Source organism: Impatiens glandulifera, chromosome 9 (genome assembly GCF_907164915.1).
Source record: "Impatiens glandulifera chromosome 9, dImpGla2.1, whole genome shotgun sequence".
In the NCBI taxonomy this organism is placed as follows: domain Eukaryota; kingdom Viridiplantae; phylum Streptophyta; class Magnoliopsida; order Ericales; family Balsaminaceae; genus Impatiens; species Impatiens glandulifera.
The window spans coordinates 26682741-26691371 of record NC_061870.1 but is presented as its reverse complement, the minus strand read 5'-3'; the positions used below and the strand labels follow the sequence as shown (position 1 = coordinate 26691371).

General features: G+C 30.1%; 1 long non-coding RNA gene across 4 annotated transcripts; it reads left to right on the top strand.

Annotated features, from left to right (window-relative positions):
* The first annotated feature begins 6041 nt into the window (after nt 1-6041).
* Nucleotides 6042-8631, top strand: LOC124916528. 4 transcript variants are annotated; one of them, XR_007096885.1, is made up of 5 exons: nt 6042-6284; nt 6590-6714; nt 6803-6918; nt 7243-7301; nt 7536-8631. It is a non-coding gene; the product is annotated as an uncharacterized LOC124916528 (long non-coding RNA). The 4 variants fall into 4 exon arrangements; XR_007096884.1 differs by having other exon boundaries at nt 7243-8631; XR_007096883.1 differs by having other exon boundaries at nt 6803-7734; nt 8213-8631.

Genomic DNA, 8631 nt, shown 5'->3' with positions numbered 1-8631 from the left:
CCCACCGGACTACGATCTAACCGTTTGAAAGTTTGTGTGTAAACATCATTACTTCACTAATAAATTTAATGTATGGTTTCATAATTGAAATAAAAACTAATAACACTAGTTCTAACTTCATTTTTTTATTTTAAATGCAGAAAAAAGTGATAAATATTGAGAACATAAATAAATTGAATTTTCCGCACTATACGGGAAGATTTGGTATGTACATTATTTCAAATAACTTAATATGAAAAATATTACTAATTTGATAAATCATTTATTTCAACAGACGAGTGAAATAGGACGGACATCCACTATCGTTGATTTTTTTAAAAAGGACTCGTACCCTGAAAGCTACTAAAAAAAACCTCAACTCAATCTGGACGTACGAGCACAAGAGAAGATAGTAAGTTAAATGACTTTAATTGAAAATTTAATAAACTATATAACTTATATAAATGAAAATTAATTTAAAATGTGCAGGAGGAGATGGAAGAAGTAAGAAGTAACTAACCAGATATCTACAGTTGTTGATGTTGGAAAATGAAAAGCTTCGGACAGAAATGAGAGAAATAACATCAACAGTGGAGGAAATCTGATAAAGGATGCGGAAAATTAAGCGAAAAGGGAAGCATAAAAGGAGGTAGAATTGCGACGAAGGGAGGCAGAAAATGATGCAAAATTGCGATGGAGGGAGGCAAAAAGGATGCGCAAATGAAGCAATATAAACAACAAATTTCATACCTAATGACAAGGTTTTCATCCTCTAGTTAGTACATTGTAGTTCTTTTTTGAAACATTTGTAACGTTTTGGTGACTCAGAATTTTGGAAATATAATGATATTTTTGTGTAATAATGATATTGTATATGTTTTGGTTTAACTGATAAAAATATTTGGTTGCGTAAAAAATGGACAGACTATTTGAGCCATTTTCAAGGACAATAACAAGAGATGATCTATTATCTCTTGGTATTTTTTCTTGGAGTAATATCGAGAGATAATAGATAATTTCTCGGTATTTCCCACGAGAGAAAATACCGAGAGATAATCTTAGGGGTGACCAAAAAATCTGATCCGTTGATCCGGTCGATCTGATTCGAAAAAATCTGAATCCGATGGATCAGATTCGGATATCGATTCGATATTTTTACCAGATTTCCGGATCGGATACGGATCGAACAAAAAAAATTGGATACCCGAAGCCGATCCTGTAAGTCTTAAAATTTAAAATTAAAATAACATATTTATAAAAATCAAGGGCCTAAACAATAATTAGTCTATTTTTATTATTTGTCTAAAATAATATTTTGATAATTTTCAACAAACAACATCAGTTAATTAAAATAATTCTCTGTTTACCCCCCCCCCAAAAAAAAATATTAAATAATTAATTATCAAACAAAAAATTAGAAATATGAAAAAAAATCGGATCGGATACGGATCGCAATTTTTCGTAAAAATAGAGGCGGATATTCAATCCGAAATACCGGATCGAATCGGATCAGTGGATTTGTCCACCCCTAGATAATTTATATACCGAAAGATATTCTAAAATCCTTCGGTATTTTCTCTTGGGGAAATACCGAGAGAGAATCTAAAATCTGTCGGTATTTTTTCTTGGGGGAAATACCGAGAGAGAATTTAAAACCCTTCGGTATTTTCTCTTGGGGAAATACTAAGAGATTTTCGAATAACCTTCGGTATTTTACTCTAGTGGCTATACCGAGAGATTTACGAATCTCTCGGGAAACAGCTAAAAATATTTACCGAAAGTCGTAAATTGACGAATGCCGACAATTTTCTAATCTTTCGGTATTAAGTTATACCGACAGATATATGGTCAATATCGATAGTTTTACTCTCGGTAATGACCATTTTTCCACTAATATCCATTTGCATTGCACATTAGATTCAAAATAATACGAGACAAATATTGAAATTTCCTCTAGAGGATATGCATTGCAAATGGATGTTTCAATTTTAGCTTTATTTTTGACCATTTGTTTTACATTTTACAAAAACCTAAGAAAAATTCAACATTGACATGTATATATATTAATAAAAAATATTACTACTACAAATAAAATTTCTAAGATATGTAGAAGTATATACCTCTCAAAAAGATACATCTATCTGTATTGAAATGAGTCTTCTATTTTGGTTGCATATGGTAGATTAGGGTTGTAAATGAATCAAATACTTTTGATTCGATTCGGTATTCGCATTCGAATTTTGATATTCGTATTTGTAATTTTGTGATTCGAATTCGAATAAAAATATTCGATTCGATTCGACTAATAAACGAATACGAATACAAAATCAAGATATTCGATTCGGTATTCTCTAATATTCGATTAAATATTCGATTATATATATATATACCGTTTTATTAATTTTAATTTTATAAATATTATTTATTCTAAAACCCTAGTACATATTGTATAAAATATGTTTTAAAAAAAATCGAATCGAATACTCGAATCGGATCGAATAATACGAATATCAATTTCAAATCGAATACGAATCACATTAATTATTCGAAAATTTTTTGAATACGAATACGAATATTCGAATAGTTTCACGAATACGAATCGAATACAGTAATATTCGATTCGTTTACAACCCTATAGTAGATGCACCAAAAGATGTTCCATTAAATAAAAAAATGAAGGGTGCAATATTTTTTCTAAATTGCAAAGTATGCCTGGAGTCTCTGATTTCAAGTTTTGCATTTTAGAAATATTCAATAATGTGGAACTTAGTTCATGCATGAAATTACTAAGATTAGTCAATGTTCTGCGTTCAACGCTTCCCAAAAATTGTTCTCAAACTTTATAGTAAGAAGTACAAATAATTTAGTCTCACTTGGATGACCATGATAGATTGGTTGATTTGTCGCGTTCAACGCTTCCCAAAAAATTGCAGATAAATGATGTGTGTGATACGTGTTAGAAGTTGAAATTTGATTTTGGACACTAGGTTGGCTACTTGATGCAATATCGAATATCATTTCCTCACACGCATTGAAATGTTCTTCATTAACTTGTTCACTATATTCAATCATGCCTTGACTTTATATTCTCTTAGGATATTGGAATACATTTGAGTTTTGAATTTGTTCCCCATGAGCGGTTCACGGTTCACGTATAATGGTTATCCATGAAGCCATTTGTATACAAATATCTTTAACACAATTGTTTAGGGATAAATTTTTGAATACCACAATTTTTACAAGGGCACATAATCTTGTCGCCATCCATGTAACAAAGCTGACTCGTAGAAAATGACATGAACTCTTCGACACCATTTAAAAATTCATCTATGGATCTTTTTAAATACATCCAAACACGATCGGGTCTCATTATGTTCAATCACAACAAATTTGTTTTACAATAAAAGAGAATTTAAAACAATATAACACAACAACATAGTTTGTTTTATATAATACCTAGTGAGGATGATCATTTTATCTAAATCATAACAACAATATCAAACTTTAGTCTATCACTATTAATGCTCAATAAATTTACTAACCAATATTAGGGTTTGGATTCAGGATTAAATAAAATTAAGAATCAAGATGTGATAATTTTTATAAGCAGAATATAACTAACTACATTTATATAGTTTGATCATAAAAATTAATACGCAGAAAGGTTGAAGACGAAGAAGAATATAGAAATTATATTTGTGTTTCAATTGGATCGGATGAAGAAGAAATGAAAATGAATGGAATAATATGAGAAATGTTGAAGAAGAAGAAAAATATAGATATTATCTTTGTGTTTCATCTAGATCGGATTAAGAAGAATTGAAAATGAATGGAATAATATGAGAAAGGTTGAAGAAAAAGAAAAAAAATATATATTATCTTTGTGTTTCATCTAGATCGAATGAAGAAGAAATGAAAATGAATGGAATAATATGAGAAAGGTTGAAGAAGAAGAATATAGAAATTACTTTTTTATTTCATCTGGATCAGATGAAAAAGAAATGAAAATGAATTGATAAAAGAGATGGTTTGAAAGTTAAATATTAGTTGGTTGAAGTTGGTGAAGTGATTAATGACTAGATTTTGAAACTCTCTTTTAACGATATATTATTTTGAGTTAAAACATTAGTTACAAAATGTGTTACAAATTATTTAAAATGATTTTACATCTGAGAGTTCAAAATTTTCTACTTTTTTTTATCTAGATTGTAATTTATTTGACAACATAATTTTAATATAAGTGTTAAAATTTATGTTGAAAATGTGCCATATATATTATAGTTAGAAAATATGTTGAAAGGTATTTAGAAAAAAATTGCACCTAAGATTTCAAAATTTACTTTATTTTATTTAATTACCAACTCAATTGACAACAAATGTTTAATATCATAGTTGTAAAATGAGTTCAAAATTGGTAATATACATTTTAATTATAAAATGTGTTACAAATTATTTAGAATGATTTTACACCCGATAGTTAAAAGTTATAACATTTTTTCATTGAGAATGTATTTTATTTGGCAACATAATTTTAATATAAATATTCAAAATTATGTTGAAAATGTGTATTATATATTATAGTTAGAAAACAAGTTGAAAATTATTTATAAAATTAAATGACCATAAACCTTAAAATGTTTCATGTAGCTAAAATTTCACTATATCTCTCATTTCTTCCTCCAATACCTTATACACTTCTCAAATGTTTTTTTTTTCATTTCTCTCTATACATTCACTAATTAAGAATTATGTTCATGGTGATTTCTTCTAAGAGGTTCTTCAGGGCTAGGCGATTTTTTAGGGCGATTTCTTCTAGTTGATATCTTCTTGGTAACTTCTTCTTGGTTGAACGATTCTTTAGGGTAATTTCTTCTAGGCTGGACGATTCTTTAGGGCAATTTCTTCTAAGTAATAACTTCTCGACGATTCTTCAGGGCAATTTCTTCGTCCTTCTTTTTGGTAATTCTTCTACGAGTGTTCTAGTAACAATTATTCAGAACGGTAGACCTTTAAATATTTTAGGAATTTTATATTACGGATTAATGAAAGATCAGATAAGATTTATGATTTGAAAGAGATTATTGTAATGTGCTTTTGTTCTAGTGAGATATTTAGCAGGTACTTTTGGGAAAAAGATGTAGAAATTGAATCGGTTGATTTCCATCTTCCTGGATTGATTGAAAAGACAGTATCAACAACAACAAAATCAGCTCGATCGATCTTTAGGTATATAATTATGATTTTTAGTAGATTGATTCATTCATCATTATAAAATTGTATTAATTCATTATCCATAACTTGTAGTTATATTTTCTAATTAGTATATCTAGTTGATCAAATGTGGGATAGACTTGAAAAGGTTGATAAATCCTTTATTTTTCTCATCAATATATCTAGTTCTAAAAGCATTGGGCATTGATCAATTAGATGGTGAAAGAAGAGGCAACCCTTGCTTGCTAGCAATACTAGAGAATGCTATGTTAAATAGAAATGAAAAGTTCTTAATTGGACTAGAGAATGATTTATAATATAATGTAATATAACATTATATGAATTTAATAATCTTGACAATTTCATATCAGAATTTGATGTAAGAAACTAACTTGTCTAATATGATTAATCTATCTCATCACATGTTGATCCATACTACATAAATTATTTAATGTCACAATGTGAAGTCATACAAATTTCCCTATTAAATTCATATGGGTAGATTCTCTAATTTCTATCATCTGTCTCGTTTGCAGCATGTATTTCTTATTAATTCAAGGTCTTCCAAGTACAATAAGAGATGCTTAAAATATGTTCAAGAAAACGAAGAGTAGTTCCTACCAGTAAAAAGAACACAATTATCGAAAAAATTGTCGAGAGTGAAAGAAAACTCATGGTGATATTAATATCACCGAGAGCAAAGGGAGCCCTCGGTGAAAGTTATTGAAATTACCGAGAGCATAAGGTTGTTCTCGGTGATAAGAATTATTACCGAGAGCATCCAGATAAAGCCCTCGGTGAAATTCATTAAATACGAGCTTCGGCGATAATATTATATTGTGTGCCCTAAACCCGTAGACTCTCTTCTTTATTATTTCTCAATGTTGTTCTCTTCCTCCCGTAGTGTCAATCGGAGTTATTAGTTGATCCTCCTTCATCAATCAGTTGATACTCCTTCATCAATCGGAAGCGTAGATTGCTTAATTAGAGCGTTAATCAGAATTTTGCAGCGGCTGCAAAGCATTAATTTCTTCTTCCTCTTTGCCGCTCTCTTCTTCCTCGCTCTCGGTCGCTCCTCCTTCGTACTCGGCGCTGTAAGATTGGTGTTCTGCTATTTTTTCTGTCTAAACAAATACAAATGATAATCTGGTTATCAACCATAATTTCTAGGATTCTAACTTATTACGTAATGGAAATGAAATTTCTTAGAATTCTAAGGTTCTTAATTTGGCTTATTTGTTCTTAGTTTATAGTTCATAATTTTTTATTTCAAGACCTCGTCATTGCTTGCAATAGTAAAGTGTCTATACCTCCTTCTTCTTTATACGCCTTTAAGAATATTCCTCATTCTCTTTCCCTTTTATATTTGAATTCTATCAAACTATTCTTTTATATACAGTGTATTTGGCTAGCACTGTCACAGATATGTCCGTCATCGACGCTGCTGTAAAGGCTATGGAGCTTCAGGTCTAACAGATCAAAAATCGCATATGTGACGAGATACAAGTCATTCCTAAAGCTAAAGTGATAATTAAGCTGTTAAATTTATGTTTCTCATTTCAGAATACCAAATTACGGAAATTAAATTTCATTTTGCTCTATTGAAATGCAGAAACTCATTGAGGCATCATTGCAAAAGCAAAAGAAACTACATAGCATGTTTGTTTATGTTCCTTCTTCATACTTGCCAAAGAGAACCACTCCTATAAGCCATGAACCTAGTAAATTGTATGTTAAATTTACCCATTTGTTGTCTTCTTACCACTTGAAATGCTTAATTTTAGTTGAATGAAATCTTGTTATTCATAGTTTACAGCCAAAGGCTTACAATCAGGAAACTGCTTTTCATGCTCTTAATCTTTAAGATGAACCTGTGATTAAACAAAAACTTAGTCTTCCTCTAGTTTAAATAATGAGCTTTTATTTGAATTCATTCTTTATGTAGCCTAGAATAAGAAATTTAGTGTAAATAAGATGTGCTTCAAAAGAAGGAAAGTTTGTTTTGATATCATTTTTTCTTACAAGCTGCCATTTGATTTTCATGAGAAAAAGAGTCGTTCCTCCCCTCCTATGTGGTATGTCACTTCTGAAGAGCTTGACTCACTATCATCGTAAGTGTTTCATTCATAATACAAGATACAAATCAGATCATTTTCAAATAACCCTAGATGAAACAAGATCCAAATAAACCAATATCATATTATCATCTAATACCAACAATATTTTTCTTCCCATATATTAGTATAAATGATAATGTGTATTCTTTTTAAACAGAATTTAATGGTTTCATTTGCTTGAATTGCATGAAGTCATGAACATATTACACTAACTATTGTGATTTTCAGGACTTCTATTTGGACTTGGTAGAAGAGAACAGGGTGATAAACAACCCAATTGAGCCTTTTTTAATCAATTAAGTATGTCATCTATATACATATTTTAATCATATTCTTAAAGGAATAAGAGCACATGGCTCCGTCCATTTACAAGGACTCGATTATATGTCCAAACATCACATGCCAGCAGACATGGTCACCATTATAGGTACTCAAGATATTGTGTATGGTGAGGTTTTTTGAATTTTGAAAAGTAAAAACATTGTGACCATGCATGAGTTACCAACTTACCATAGCCAAGTTTTCAATCTTCCATTTTAGCAATCTACATAATTTGACGAGATCAGTTGGTTGACAAATGTCCTAGAGCAAGAGAAATGGTTGAGGAGGTTTGAACCTGATTTAAATCTGACTAATTTTATTATCAATTAAGTAATTTAAATTTTTTAATCCCAGACAAGAATAAAAAAATGAGCCCATGCAAAAACTTTATATTTTATTATCTGTTCTACAAATGGATGGTTATTACAAGATGTCTTACTAGTACTACTATAATAGTAGTAAATGAGTTTTTCCGTATCTAATCTAGTTACATATTGATTTAATGCGCTCAGGTCTCCGATATTTCTGAAACCTCAAGACCAAGGAAAAAATTTGATATTGACCACACACAATGTCATTTACAGGTCATTTAGGACGCTCTAAATTCGCCCTTAATAAGGACCCCCCCGGAGAAAGACAACTTCACAGGTTGCCTTCTGAGTTAACCCGAAGTAGTGCTTTCATATCGTTTCTGCTTTTTTTGGAAAAGCGGTTTTCGGGTGCTTCATATTGAGAATAAACACTAGTGATAAGGAGGTAGGTGAGTGATATCAATTTTTCATATATATATACATATTTTAATAATGATACAAGCATGGTGGGTGAGTATCAGTTTGTCATATATATATATATATCATGTTTTAATCTATGTGATCATCTATTTGGAAGAAACCAATTAAAAAAAAACAAATTATCACCGAGAGCATTGACTCTGCTCTCGGTAAATATATAACATTTTCGTCGAGAGCCTTTCTAAAATTCTCCGTAATGATTTAACATTTTC